Source organism: Leucopleurus acutus, assembly GCF_964270905.1.
Source record: "Leucopleurus acutus genome assembly, chromosome: 19".
Taxonomy (NCBI): domain Eukaryota; kingdom Metazoa; phylum Chordata; class Mammalia; order Artiodactyla; family Delphinidae; genus Leucopleurus; species Leucopleurus acutus.
The window spans coordinates 48,605,371-48,621,241 of record NC_139161.1 but is presented as its reverse complement, the minus strand read 5'-3'; the positions used below and the strand labels follow the sequence as shown (position 1 = coordinate 48,621,241).

The window sequence follows — 15,871 nt, the reverse complement described above, 5'->3', positions numbered from 1 at the left end:
CCAAGCTTTGGAGCTGTGTGACCTCCAGCAACTTACCTAACCTCTCTAGGCCTCAGTTTCCTCCTCCATAATAGGGAGTGGCTGCCACCAACCTCACAAGATTATAAATGAACGTAAACACGGCACAGGGCTTCCAAACCATTCCCGGAGCTGTTATATGTACTATCTATTATGATTCCACCCCCTCCCTCGGTCCCACGCAGCTTCCAGCTGCCCCTGCTCTGACCCCTCCGTTCTTCTTCTGGGTGGTGGTGGGCAGCGAGGAGTCAATGGCTCTCTGGGAAGGACTGCAAGTCAAGAGAAAAGAGAAGCATGCTGTGTGCCAGGCCCAGCCCTCCTGCCCCACCAAGCACGGCCCAGCTTCCTCCCAAACCTCAGCTGACTCAGCATGTGGGCAGTCAGGGTGGAGATAAGGACAAGCTATGGGGCCAGGGGCAGCGCTGTGACTGTGAGTTGACTATGGGTCAGCACTGACCTTTCAATCTCACAACCACCTCTGAGATAGCACCACTTTATCCCCATTTTACAGATGGTGACACTGAGGCACAGAGAGGTTAAGGAACCTGCGTGATGGTGGCAGAGCCAGGTCTGACTCCAGAGCCCAAGTTCTCAGCCACTGTTCTATACAATGATCTGCATCATCGGACCAAACCTGCCCCACTGACTCTGGAACCTACAGAAATGCCCAGTTCACGCAACGCCCATTTTACAGATGGGGAAACGAAGGCAAAGCTCAGCTCAACGGCCAGGAAAGAACAACAACGAAGCTGGATGGAGCATGTGCCTGAGTCCTTCTCACCTGAGGTTGCTCCTTGCCCTTCCACAGAGGAATGGCCCACTTTGGGTCACCACGTCACAATGCCCTGGCTTCCCCGGTGGAGGCCTGTGGGTATTTCTGGTCCAGCTGAGGAAGCAAGTACCAACCAGAGCTCCAACTCCGGGACAGAGCTCCAGGGAACCCAGCCAGTTCTCTGGATTTTAGAGAGACACGGAGCGGAGAAAGCTGGCTGGGATCAGAGGAGGAGAGGCAGCCCAGGTCCCTGCCAGGAGCCCCTCCATCATATATCTGCAGTCCCTTGGGGGCAGGAGGGAAGGGAGAGACAGTGTGGCTTCCTCCATTTCGGCAGCTCCGTCCTCGCAGCCACCAGCAGGAGGTAAAAGATGAAACAAGCTCCCTTCCCAGGCGTGGGGATGAGGCAGTTACAGGAAGCTGAGGAAACAGATGTCCTGAGAGAAGCAGGCACTAGATCATTCAGCCTGGATCCTCCCCCACTCCAGACGACATAAGCTGGCATCAGCACCGACCCCGTAAGGCTCAGCTCTCCTCCTATCTCGACCACTGAATCACCTTGAGCAGGTCACGTCATCTTTGGAGGCTTCAGTTGACCTTGCCTCAAAGGGGAGGCTAGATTAGCCTCTGCTTCCTTTATAAACCAGGTGAGGGCAAAGCATAGTGGCAGAGAAGGACCAGGAAAACAGGGTGCCATGGGATTCAGAGCCAGCAGACCCACACTGGTTGGGAATCTGCACCTTGGGATGGAGACAAAATGACATCTCACATCTGCAATGTGATTTACAGCACCCTGATCACTTCCCCCCTCACGCTGCCTCAAGGGCTAGACTGAATTTCCCATTGCACAAGTTCTGAAAAGCAAGATGATGACCAAAAACATTACAAGAGAAGCGCTTGTGAAAACTCGGTTCCAAGAGCAGGACCCCAACATATGACAGTCGTGCAATTTATTCTGATTTGTTCAGTAACGCTATCTACAAAAAGAACTCCCAGCAACACGTGGTTGTGAACTAAAGAAGCTGCAACATGTACCATTATTTTAAATTATTTTTAAATAATAATAAAGTATTTTAACCCATCAGATAAGTTAAAAAAAAAAAAACCTTGATAATGGTGTGAGGATGTAAGGAAACAGGCACCCCACCATTAGTGTGTAGATATTTGACAAGATCTATTAAAATATTAAGTGCACATACTGTTTGTGCCAACACTTCTGTTTTTAGAGATTTATCTGGGGAATTCCCTGGCGGTCCAGTGGTTAGGACGCTGCGCTTTCACTACCAAGGGCCCGGGTTCAACACCTGGTTGGGGAACTAAGATCCCACAATTTTCATGGCACGGCCAAAAAAAAAAGAAGAAGAAAAAGAGATTTATCCTGGGCTTCCCTGGTGGTGCAGTGGTTGAGAGTCCGCCTGCCGATGCAGGGGACACGGGTTCGTGCCCCGGTCCGGGAAGATCCCACGTGCCGCGGAGCGGCTGGGCCCGTGAGCCATGGCCGCTGAGCCTGCGCGTCCGGAGCCTGCGCGTCCGGAGCCTGTGCTCCACAACGGGAGAGGCCACAAGAGTGAGAGGCCCGTGTACCGTAAAAAAAAAAAAAAAAGAGATTTGTCCTACTGGTAAACTCATACAAGCTGACAAGATCTATGCACACGGATGTTAACTGTATCATTGTTTATAATAGCAAATACAATTAGTAACATAAATAACCATCATTTCACGATATTGTGGAACAAGCATACAATGGAATACTGTGTAGCCATTGAAAAGAAGGAGGTAGGATTTATATGTGTTACTACATAAAGATATCCTAAAAACTATAAAAAAAACAAATAGGGGCTTCCCTGGTGGCACAGTGGTTGAGAATCCGCCTGCCAATGCAGGGAACACGGGTTCAATCCCTGGTCCAGGAAGATCCCACATGCCGCAGAGCAACTAAACCCATGCACCACAACTACTGAGCCTGTGCTCTAGAGCCCATAAGCCACAACTACTGAAGCCCGTGCACCTAGAGCCTAAGCTCGGCAACAAGAGAAGCCACCGCAATGAGAAGCCCGCGCACTGCAATGAAGAGTAGTCCCCGCTCGCCGCAACTAGAGAAAGCCCACGTGCAGCAACGAAGACCCAACACAGCCAAAAATAAATAAATAAATTTATTTTAAAAATTAAAAAACAACAAACAAAAAGACAGAACAGGGACTTCCCTGGTGGTCCAGTGGTTAAGAATCCGTCTCCCAATGCAGGGGACTTGGGTTCGATCCCTGGTTGGGGAACTAAGATCCCACATGCCACAGTGCAACTAAGCCCGCACGCTGCAACTACTGAGCCCGAGCACCTCAACTAGAGAGCCCATGTGCTGCAACTTAGACCTGACGCAGCCAAAAATAAAAAAAAAAAAAAAAAAAAAGAAGACAGAACAGCTCATATAATAGGATCTCATTCGTTTAAATAAATATGTAAATTCTTATATATGCCTAGACAATTTCTGGAAGGAAACATAAGCAATGGCCCAAGACTGGTTACCTCTGAAGAATGGGACTGGAACTGGAAATCTGGGGGGAAGAAACTTTTCACTTTATGTCCTCCTGTGCTGCTTGATTTTTTTTTTTTTTTTTTTACCAAGAACATGTTATAATTTAAAGAAAAAGTGTTAAACAGATGGTTTGCTAAGAAGAAGAAGAAAGAAGATGAAGGAGAAGAGGAGGAGGAGAGGGGTGGAAGCTACAAACGCTTATTTCTTTAAAACCTTCTTAAACTATTTAGAGTTCAAACTGACTGCTGATTCCAGTCCTGAGATCACCTCTTCTACCCTGAAGGTAAGTCTGTCTTGCCCCAGAGAGGTAGAACCCAGGTCTCTCTCTCTCTCAGTATCTGACTCCAGATGGTTCTTCCATACACTCTGGTTGGTTTTTTGTGTGTGTTTCGTTTTGTTTTTTGGCTGCGCCACTCGTCTTGTGGGATCTTAGTTCCCTGACTAGGGATTGAACACGGGCCCTCGGCATTGAGAGCACAGAGTCCTAACTGCTGGACCACCAGGGAATTCCCCATCCACTCTGCTTTTAAGCATAGTTTGTCTCTTAATCTTAAGTAAGAAAACCCCAAAGAGACCAATATACCACTTTGTTGGGGGAAATTTGACAGTTCACGTCGGAATCCTTACCTTCATGCCAAGAAGCTTCTAGAGTGCAGATCATGGCCAGTTTGGGGATCTGGGTATTGGTTTTTTTTTTGGTTTTTTTTTTTTGCGGTACGGGGGCCTCTCACTGCTGTGGCCTCTCCCATTGCGGAGCACAGGCTCCGGACGCGCAGGCTCAGCGGCCATGGCTCACGGGCCCAGCCGCTCCGCGGCATGTGGGATCTTCCCGGAACGGGGCACGAACCCGTGTCCCCTGCATCGGCAAGTAGACTCTCAACCACTGCGCCAGCAGGGAAGCCCTGGGTGTTGGTTTTCCATGGGTATGTCAAGCCTGTGAAAATCCATCAACCTGCACACTTACAACCTGTGCTCTTCTCTGTATGTATATTATGCTTCAGTAGGAAGTTTTTTTTAATATGCATACCTTTTGACCTAGAAATCCCAAGGGGAAAAAATCAGAGCTGTGTGCCAGGTTGTACTTTTGAGGGTCTCCAGCTCATTGTTGTCATAACTATGAAATGCTGGGAACAATCTAAATTTCCAACAGTAGGAGTAGGTTAGAGAAAGACAACATCTCTCAACAATACAGTTCATCTCAGCCAACCAACCACAGGTAGAAAATATTCGAGGAAAAAAATTTTCCATAAAATTCCAAAAAGCAAAACTGGAATTTGCCATCCTGGCAACTATTTACGTAGCATTTACATTGTATTAGGTATTATAAGTAATCTAGACATGATTTAAAGTATATGGGAGACCTAAGTGACCATCAACATATGAATGGATAAAGACGATGTGGTATATGTATACAATCGAATACTACTCAGCCATAAAAAACAATGAAATTTTGCCATTTGCAACGACTTGGTGGACCTGGGAAGGTATTACACTTAGTGAAACAAGTCAGACAGAGAAAGACTGTTACCATTTATATTTCAAATCTAAAAATAAAACAAAGGAATGAATATAAGAAAACAGACTCACAGATATAGAGAAGAAACCAGGGGATACCAGTGGGGAGAGGGAAGGTGGTGGGGGACAAGATAGGGGTAGGGAATTAAGAGGTACAAACTATATTTTATAATAAATTTAAATGGAGTATAATCTTACATTAGTTTTTAATTTAAAAAATAAAGTATAAGAGAGAATGGCATAGGTTATATGCAAATTCTACACCATTTTATATAAGGGACTTGAGCATCACAGGATTTTGGCATACTGGAGGGGAGCGGGGTGGGGGGTAGTCCCAGAAGCCATCTCCCAAGGATACTGAGGGACGACTGCATATGTGATGCCAGGGCAAACAAGGTACAGTAAGTCTCTGAATAGAATGCAACAGGCGAACTAATATGCTCAGGACCATATTGTTCAGGAGGTGAGATTAAAGATCATGTTTTTTTCTTCTTTGTGCTTTCCTGAACTTTCTAAGTTTTCTGAAATAAGCAGGTTTTGCTTTTATAATTAGAAAAACACAATAAATGCTATTTAAAATAACGACAAGTAAAAGGAAGTAAAAGGAGGCAAGAAAGGGGACAGGCTCAGTGTTATAAAATAGTGGTTCTCACATGCTCCAGGTGTGAGACCCACCTGGGGCTTGAACAGCATGGGTTCAAGCCCCAGCCCTGCTGCTTGCAAGCAGTGTGAACTTGGGCAAGTTCCTCAACCTCTCTGTGCCTCAGACCAGACTCCCCATCTATAAAATGGGGATACTAGTGGTACCTACCTCAGAGGGTTGTTGGGAGGGGTATAGGAGTTAATACGTGTTACGCCTTCAGAGAGGTGTCTGGCACAGATCTATACACCTGTTAGCCAGTGCAATGGCTAAACTTCAGATCCCATCGTTCTGGGGTGGGGTCATGGAGTCTGCATCTTTAACAAACTCCCCAGATGATTCTAATCCAGTGAGAAACACTGGAATGAAATCCACTAGGATACTCCCATTATCTTTGGTGGCCCTGGAGTTATCTGTAGGAAAGCTTCGGCACTAGGAGCTGTCCAAAGGAGATCACAAAGCCAGCTCTTCGCTCTCCCCCATTCAGCTGTGTCACTCCCCACCCTCCCCTACTACTGCAGAGCCTCACCTGGATACTTCCCTCCCCAGGTGGGAGAGAAGGTAGGTGTCGGCGCCCTCTACAGGCAAGTCTGGGTAGTGCAAGGAGGGAAAGGGGGCATCTTCTTGCTTGTATTTCTAGGATGGCAGCCATACTGCCCCCTGGCAAAAGGGATTGAGGGATGGAGGAATTCTCTGTATGGCAAGAGATAAGTAACAACCACCTGGTGTCAGAGCACATGGGTTCCAGCCCTGATTCTGACGTTAAATGTGGCTGTGGGGACATCGCTTAAACTCCCTCCGCCTCACTTTGTTCATCTATAAAGAAAAACTGCCAACATTTCTTGAGTATTTCCCATGAACCAGTTACGCCATGATTTCATTTCATTTAATCCTTACCATAACCAATTCCTCCATCCTGGTGAGGAAATGGAGCCTCAGAAAGGTTAAGAGATGTGCCCAAGGTCACAGGGCTGGCAGGTGGCAGCAGCAGAATTCAAACCCAGAGCCTCTGCTTTTAACAATTCTGCCATTTCTATAGAGGATGAGGGCAGTGCTAGATGTGAGATACAGCCAGGCTGGGCTCCAGCAAACCCCTAGATTTCCCCTGGCTCCCTGCCAATGCCCAGCTGAGGAGTACCCCAACCTGGGCCAGGACAAGGAAACCCTGAGATTCCTCCCTGGGCCTGGCAAGCCAGGCTGGGGACCCATTCTTCTGGCAGATGAACAATGACTCAGACGGAGGCAGGCAGGGGGCACAGAGAAAAGGAGGGACCTACACACAAAAAAAGGCCTGCACCTCAAACACAGCATATTCACTTATCCTGACTTCCCTGGATAAAGATGGGGGTCCTCGTGGGATCTGTGCCTCCAGACCCAGAGGAATCCTGCTGGACCCCCAGCTTCGTGGCATCTCCACCAACCCTGCCCCTTGCCCCTTTGAAGAGAGCAGGGCTGACTTAGAATCACATAATAAAAGGAGACAGAAAAGGCCTTTTCCACTCAGGGTCCCCTCTTCTTTCCCCATCACCAGCCCCACCCTCAGAAGGACTCTGCACAGGTAGGTGCCTCCTGTATTACATGAGAGTTGGGGGTGGAACTGGGGCTGGAACCTGCAGCTCGGTGAAAACCTGGACCAACGCCTTACCTGAGGCCAAGGGGATCCGTGGGTAGAAGTGTAGTCACCGCTAAATAACCCAATGAGTACGAAATAACCCAATACATACTGACGGTGTTCCCACTTTCTAGATGGAGAAATTGCGGCACAGAGGGACTAAGTAATTAGCTCAAGGTCACACTCCAAAGAAGTGACTGTGGCAGACTGTATTTTCCAAAGATGGCCCCACCATCCCATAATATATCCCCATTCCACATGTTCTTCTTACCCTGTGACATTAACACCCCTCCATTAGGCGGTGGGGTACACGTTCCTCCCTCTTGGATCCTGGTGGACCTGTGACTCTGGCAGAAGTGAAGCTGCATCATTTCCCAGGCCAGGTAAGAAAAGGTGAAATAGCGTCTGTCTGGCTCTTTCTTGCCCCTAATCCAGCCAGCACACTGTGAGGAAGCCCAAGCTAGCACACAGAGGGGGCACACAGAGAGGCCTGTGTGGCGAGGAACTAAGACCTCATGCCAACAGCCAGCACCACATGCCAGACATGTGAGCAGCTGGGCCTTCAGACAATCCCCGCCCCTGGACTTTGAGCCACCCCAGAAGACAATGGCAGAGCAGATACAAGGATCCCCACAAGCCCTGCCCAAGCTGCAGATTCCTGAGCAAAATAAACAACACTGTTGTTTCAGGCCATAAGCTTCTGGACGGTTTATTATGCAGCATCAGATAACCAGAACAGTGAACCAAGCGAACTGACTCCAGAGCTGTGTTCCCAGCCACCCTGCAGTGGTCCCTGCTGGGAAAGACAATGTAGAGAAGGGGTACCGAGCTTAGGTCTGGAGTCAGACATACCTTCACGTGTTCAATCATTCATCCATTCATCGAATGGTTATCACATCCCTACTTTGTTCCAGGCTCTCTGATAGTGCTGAGGGTATTTCAGCGAACAAGACAGACAAATCCCTGGGGGGACGAGGGGTGGAGAGGTGGAGGACAAGAGAGGGATAACTTTACAACAGGTATTTACGATAGGGTGATGTGATCCAAAGGGGAGTGGGGGTGGGTGGGGAGCTCTGTTTAGAGGGGGTGATCTGAATCGGCCTCTCTGAAGGAGAGGCCGTAAGGATGAGACGGATGCAGCTTTGTGAAGAGTGGAGGGCACGGCAACAAGTGTCAAGAATAGACCCAGATTCATGTCCTGGCTCCACTACTTACTAGCTGTGTGACCTTGTGGACGTGACTCAGCCTCTCTGAGCCTCCACTTCCTCATAAGATGGGGATGCTTTCATAACCCACCTCATAGGATTGTTCTGAGGAGCCAAGGAGCTAATACATGTATCTTGTGAGTTCAGGGCCTGGCACAGGAAGAGCTCCATAAATTTAAATGATTAGGCTGAGGCCAAGGCTGCCAGCGGGATGCCTGGAGCCTCAGAGACCATTCTGCTCCCCATCAGAAACTGCCAGGCATGGCTACGAGGGAAGAGAATATGGACAGTGGAGGTGGGGGAGCCTGCCCACCGCTGCACTGGTGCCCAAGCCTCTGAGGATGGCTGAAGTGGATGGGGGTGCACACACCTCCCTGAAGATGCTTCTGTCACCCGCTGCAGCCATCCTGACTCATCTCCTCCACCCAGGGCTCACCCACCCATCACCCTCAGCTCAGAGCTCGAAGGATGGGGCTGGAGATCGGACTGGTTGTCTCTCCCCAGGCCCCACCTGAACAGCAGTGGGCACCCACACAGCCAGTGGGAGAGAAGCAATTTCCTCAAGTCAGAGGGAGGGACAGGGACAGGAATCCCAGAAAGAGGGCAGAGCTGGGCAGGGCAGAAGACTTAGGGGCCTCAGGGGGCCAGGAAATCCTGCTGGGTAAAATGTCACCAGCCATCAGACCTGCACACCCTCAAGGACCCTGGAGAGCGCCAGGTCACGGCCAACTCACACACCCAGAGAAAAGAAAACGAATAAGCCGGGGCACACCACAGTGCACACAGAGACATGCTCAGAGGACCACAGGTAACCACACAGACATGTGCAGACACAGTGATCCAGCAACACGCCCTCCAGGGACCCACGTGTACAGATGCGCACACGCGCACAGGTGTGCCTCACTATGCCTGTCTGCCTGTCACTCCCCCCAGCTCTTACTCTCTACCAGTCATCTAATTGGCAGGGTCCCCCAGGTGCCCATACCTGATGCCACCCAGCCTTGGTAGGGCCCCGCTAGCGCACCCAGCATGGCCCAGGAAGGAGGCTGACAGCCCTGGATCTGAACTAGGGAAGGGGGTGGAACACCAGCCAGCCCAGAGATCAGGAGCAAGTTCAGAACCCAAACCAGGTCTCAGGCCAGGCTCCCCAGAGCACAATCCTTGCCTTGGTGTCCCACCTGCCTTGGGAGCCCCAATGGCCACTTGGCATTTTGAGAAGATAGAGTGGAATCTCTTTCTAACTTATCTATAAGGCCTAAAGCGTGGTGGCAAACACAGTAAAAAAAAAAAAAAACAAAAAACAATGACAACAACAAAAAGAAAGTGTAGCACGGCAGACTGAGATCAAACATGATCCAGAACTTCTCACTAGAGAAGCACCAAAGCATTGAAAAAGGTGTGGGCAAGAAGAGAGTGTCATCTGGCTCTTAAAAAAAAGGGGGAGGAGGGACTTCCCTCGTGGTCCAGTGGTTAGGGCTCTGCGCTTCCACTGCAGGGGGCACGGGTTCAATCCCTGGTCAGGGAACTAAGATCCTGCATGCCGCAGCACGGCCAAATAAAATAAAATAAAATAAAAAGGGAGGAGATGGGTAGGCTGGCATTACTGATTGCCCCTCCTTTTTCTTTTACTAAACTTATTAAAAACAAAAGGAGTCCCAAATTACAGAGGTCAGAGGAGTCTTTAAATGACTGTAAATGAAGACAGTAGCTGTTGCAACCGCCCAGCCTAGGCTAGGTGTGACCTTGCCTGAAGGCAGAAGGATGGACACCATGACCTTTGTATTGCCAGCCTGAGCTGCCCCTGCATAAGCAAGAGGCAGCTGGACACCTTCCCCCATGTACGACCTCCCTCTGGGGAGGGCCACGTTGCCCAGAGATGGGAGAGGATAGGAAGACAAGGGTCACCGTGGTACCATGGCAACGGGTCTTGGCAGAGGTACGTCCTCGCCTTCTCCAATCACCGCTCACAACAGGACCCAAGTATTTGCCGACAGCACCTCACCTGCCAACGCGGGTGGTGGCCCAGGAGGAGCAGGTAGATGCACTGGAAAAAGGAAGAGGAGGGAGCTTACAGGTACTGTACCCTGAAGTAGGATACCTGCCCCGGCTTATGCCCTAGGGCCCCCCCAACTAATCCTCAACCAGAGTTGTCCCTTCCCTCACACCACCTCGTCGCTCTCCCACCGGCCCAGCCTGTCCCTGCCACTCCAGACACCCCCCAATCCTCGACTCACTCCACAACCCCAGTTCTGCCATCATTCTGGGCCACTCTCTGCCAACCTGCTCTCCCCTCCCTTCCTGTTCATTCTCTCTCGCCCTTCCCCACCCCTGTGCCCCGTCCTCCCCACTGACTGTGGCCCAGACCAGTGCCCATGACCATCTGGCAGCTCCAAACGCCAGCATCTGCCCTCTCGCCACCCGTCCTTTAAACACCTGCTTCCGAGCTGCCTGTTCCCCTCGCCCCTCTGCCCACCCTCCAGGCTCCCATGTGCTCCAGGGGACACAGCCCAGGGAAAGGCACATATGAGCAGCTGGCATTGTTGTCTCCAATCCACAGAATGCGAAGCAGAGCCGTTCAGGGGTTCTGGGAGACTGGGCCGCAGCTCCAGGAGGAAATGACCAGGTCAGGTGTCCGGCCCCTGAGCCCAAGAGTCTCTGACTAAGAGGAGGTCACCTAATCCAGCCCCCTCCTCCACTTAAGTGAATGAATATCTGGGCCACCCAGAAGGTGCTGTCTTCCCAAATATACAGAAATCTTCCATTCACAGAGCTCTCGCTATGGACCCATCACCATGTTCAAAAACTTGATAGTATTTTATTTAATACCCATAACCCCCAGATAAGGAAACGGAGGCTCAGAGAACATAGGAAATTTGCCCAAGGTCACGCAGTGTCGGTCACCCCAGGGCGTACTTCAGACACTCTCGGTCCCACTTCCTACTCCAGCGACTTCTGCAATGACCGGTTCCCTGCGGGCTTTGAGAGCAGCCACATGGCAATGCTTCTTCGAGGACCCAGCGGGACCGTCTTTGAAGCCGCAGTGCAGGGTGCCCACACGAACCCCCTGGGGCCTCACACGTAAGGCCTGGAAGCATGTGGGAGTTAATGTCCACGGACGGAACAGAGCTGACGGATGAACACGTCCCTGTTTCTCTCCCCAGCCGGGCAGTTCTGAAACGCATCCCTTAAGGCTTCTCAGGAGACCTCCCAAGACAGAGCGGTAGTCAGATTAAAAAGAATGCATCCTCGGGTTCTGCTCTGGGGAAACACAGGTGGAAACACAGACAGTGGTGGAGCTGCGATTCAACCCAGGTCTGCTCCGCTGCTGCCACCACCATCCGTGCTGGGGTCCCCTTCCCTCGAGGTTCAAGTCATTCTGAACCACAGTGGCTCAGCCACACTTGATCCAGACAGGATCATGGTCGGCGTGGGGACGGGATGCCTGCAGCAGCAAGGTCATCTTCTCTGGAACTGAGGCCACCTCCCGATAAATCGCCTAACAGCCTGGGCTGAGCGGGCTGAGCGGGGTTCCCAGCTAGCTGTGCCCTGGTCCTACTCAACTTTAGTATCCGCCTCTGCCCAGAAATTTGGTGACTCTAAGTCCCCCATCCCATCCAATCCTCCCCACACCCTGCCCCCCGCCCTCCATTCCTCAACATCCTAGAAAGGAGGAGGAACCTGAGGTAGTTTCTGGAAGCCTGAGCATCCAGGTCTAGAAGATACCCACCCTGCCCCACACTTAGAAAATCCAACACACTCGCTTGGAGGTGAGGGCAGAGCTTCCCCCAACTCCTGCCCAGGTCTCAAAGACATGCTGGGACTTTCCAGGGGGAAAACACTGCTGGGGACCTCACATGCCCTGAGTCACTCCCAGCCTCCCAGCCCCAGGCAGCTGTGAGCTCTCTGTTTACTCCTCACTCTGCAGCAGGAAGAACGGAGTGGGGCGGTGCCTTCTCCCCTCTCCATGGGAAACTGAGGCGCGTGGGGCTTAAGGGACAGCCCCAGGGTCACAAAGCGTGAAAAGAACCAGAGGGCCCTGGCGCCCAGCCCAGGACAACCCTATTATTCCCTATGGAGGCTGCTCCAATGGGGGCCACTCAGCAGAGGCAGATCCCCGCCTTCAGAGCCCAAACCCCACTTGCATATAAATGCCCTTTGGTTTCTTAAGAAGGCTGTAGAGGAGCTATAGAAAACAGACGAGGAGAAAGAAGGACGAGCCCCTGAACCAGCTCCGGGTCAGGACACCCAGCATGCCCTGGACCCCCACCCAAGGCAGGCACCCCACGCTCATCCACCCAGGGCCTCCAGAAACGAGCATCAGGCTGATCCTGGCCCGGCCCCAAAGGTCCACAAAGGCTTCTCACACAGCACCCCACCATCCTCTCCCCTCCCTGCAACAGGCACAGGTTGGAGTGGGCATGGGGTGGGGTTTATGTCCTTTCGGAAAAAAACAAACCAACCCAGCCTAGCTACAGGGTCCTCCTGGGGGTCCTGGCTTCTTCCTCTCGCCACCACCTGTAAACACCCCACCTCTGAGCTCCACCTCGGTCAGCTACACACTCCATACAGGATGTGTGTGCGCCATGACCCACCCGTAGGGGTGTCTGAGGACAGTCACCCCACCTCCCCAACAACCCACTCCGCTGAACTGTTCCGTGGAATCGCAGCGCAGGGCTCACACGCGTCCACACGAGCTGATTTCTCTTTGCAAACACCTGCATTTGCACTCACAACATACACCCCAATTCCACCCTGGGTTCAGTCCCACCCCGGACTCGCGTCCTGATCCCTGCTGACTACGGGATTACCACCCAGCCCCGAATCCGCTGACCTTCTGTGAAGCCGGCGCCCGGGGCTCACTCCTCGACGTGGACGGAATGGCAACAGTCTGTCGCGGCAGCTCTCTCGGCCCGTGTGCCCGCGGCGGCGGCGTCCCCCTTCTCCATCCGGCGGCGAGCCCCCTCCTCCTCGGCGACGGGCTGCCCTGGCCGCCCGCCCCGCCGCGCGCACCGTCACCGCGGCGCGCACGCGCGCACCCCGGCCGCGGCTCGCCGGGCACAAAGCGGCTCCCCCTGCCCGCCGCCGCCGTCGCCGTCGCCGTCGCCGCCACGCGCACACCTGGCAGTCGCGCCCCAGCCGCCGGAGCCGCGCTCGCCGCGGGAAAGCCCGCGCCTGGCCGAGGCGGGGCCCTCCTGCCGCCCTGCACGACGCCGCCGCCTGGGTCTGCGCCCCGGTTCCGGCAGTGCCCACCCGATTCGCCCCGCGCCGCAGCCGCGTAGCTGCCGGAAAGTGGGGGGGAGACGGAGGGGCGGGCACGAGCGGCAGGAGAGGGCGCGGGGGCGGTGGGGGGCCGATACGTAGAGTCCGGGGTGCGGCGCCCGCGGGATGCTCCAGTCGCCGCCGCCAGGGGACTGCCCGAGGCGGCTCCTCGGGAACAAAGGCGCGGGGAGGGGCAGGCGCGCCCAAGGGACCCAGGGGAGCGGAGGAGGGGACAGCCCACCGGCCCACAGAAGTTCCTGGAGAATGGGGCCCGGGCCGGTGGGGAACGGAGGTGAGGAAAGATCTGCAGGTCCCTGGTGGATTGAGGAAGACACCGGGGCTCTCGCCAGCTCGGCGTGCGGTGGGGATGGAGAGGGGGTTCAGTGCTATCTGGACTTGGAAGTGGGAGGTTTCAGGGACTGCCAGAGTCCTTGAAACTGTTGTCGTCGTCCCCCCCCCCCCACTACCCCCCGCCTTCGACTTGGCAGCCGGGAGCTTTCATTCATTCGCTGCACAGCCATCCTCCCAGCTTTGGCCAAACCAAGGGTGTTCCTGAACTTGAAGGGGTTGAAGGCAGGAAGGGTGCCCTAGGGAGCCTTTGAGACGCTTGAGTCTTCCTCCCTAACCTCCACGGAGGGCGGCCTCTGAATATGGCTTGCACATCTCAGTGATGGGAAGCCCAGTCCCTCAGGGGGCAGCCCACGCTGTATTGGGGCAGCTCTAAATGTTAAAAAGCCCTCCACTTAATTGCATGGAAATCTGCATCCTTTCCACCTGCTGGCCATGGCCTCACTCTGCTCTGGCCACAACAGCTTCCTGCTTCTGGAACATAGATAGGGCCTTGTTAACTGCTGTTTCACTTCCCATCTCCTGTGCCCCTCCCCAGCCTTTATGCAACACCCCTCACCAGCAGCTTCTCCATAGGTCTGCCCCCTGAGTCCTTCAGAACTCAGCTCAAATGTCACCTTCTCAGAGAGGCCATCCACCTCTTCCAAACTCCCCACACACCCACTGGTCACTCTTTATCTGATGCTCTGTTTCAGTTTGTTCAGTACTCTGGTCATCTCACAAGATATCCTCTTGTCTATGCGTCTATAGTCTGTCTCTCCCACTAGAATGTGTGTCCCTTGGAGGCAGGACCCTTGTCTTCCTTAAGACCAGGCATCGTAACCCCAGGGCCTGACCTGGAGTAGGGTGGCAAGCAAAAAGGAAGGCGGGTGGCCAAGCCACCCTCTGAGTCCCTTCAGCAGCTTAGCCCATCACCCCAAAACGTAACCTGCTCAGCCATTCAAGGGTAACGTCAGCATGGTATTAGCAGAAGGATGTGCTCAATCTCTGTCCACAAAATAAGTGAGGAAGTGACAGAGCATTCCTCTTAGTCTGAGACAAAATAGCACTTTCCTCCTCAGCTCTGGACTCTGCCCTGAGCTCTTGCAGCCCCAAGACACGAGCATTTTCTTAAGACATGGGGCCATACCCAAGCTTCTGGTCAACTGGAACCTCTCAGACAGCTGATCCCCTCAGCCTGCTGCCCAGGTGCAGACAAGATTGGAGGCCAAAATAGACTTCTCCTTTATTTCTGTTAAACTGTACCTTCTAGACTTGGACCTGGACTCCAAGCCTCCAGGGCACTTCGGGTCCAACTGTGCCATCTTGTCCGTTGGGACGGTGCCCAGGTTCCTGCCATCGGCAATGTCCCCCGCATGCTGTCTACATCCTTCCTCACCAAGTCCCTCATGAACACACTGAGCAGACTCAGCGAGGGCAGCCCACTCATCAGCCTCCCTAGCTGTGCCCTCCCCCAGCCCACATTCCTCTGTGTCACCTGCAGGCTTTGATGGGAAGAAAAGAACAATTTCTTGCTGAAACTCAGAACCACTGTCTCCTGCTTTACCACCCCCAGCCTACCTTCTAGTCTAGAAGACTAATCAGAAAAGCAAATAAGCTTCCCCGAGCAGGATGGGTTCCCAGGGAATTCACTCACTGCTGCTGGCCCTCTATCTCTTTCTTTTCTAAGTACCCCCAAGCCATCTCTTTAATAACAGACTCTGAAACCTGACCAGGAATGATGCTAAGCTCACTTATTTATGGTTCGTGAACTTATTTCCTCTGCGCTGATAAAAATTACCCTCGCCATCTCCCACTTTGGGGCCCACGCCACATCCTCTGAGAGGCAGTGCGCGTAGTGGTTGCAGGCACTGCCACTTACCCTGCGCCTCAGCTTTGTCATCTGATAAATGGGGAGTACAGTACCTAGATCATAGCATTGTCGTGAAGATTAAATCAATTTACGCCTGCAAAGCATTTACAACATGAC

The 15,871-nt window shown here is 52.7% G+C and overlaps 1 protein-coding gene across 1 annotated transcript in view; it reads right to left on the bottom strand.

Moving 5' to 3' along the window:
• RAP1GAP2 (RAP1 GTPase activating protein 2) overlaps positions 1-15,871 on the bottom strand; it is a gene marked incomplete at both ends in the record, with an annotated part of 210,207 nt that overhangs the window by 180,958 nt on the left and 13,378 nt on the right. The window lies entirely within an intron of this gene.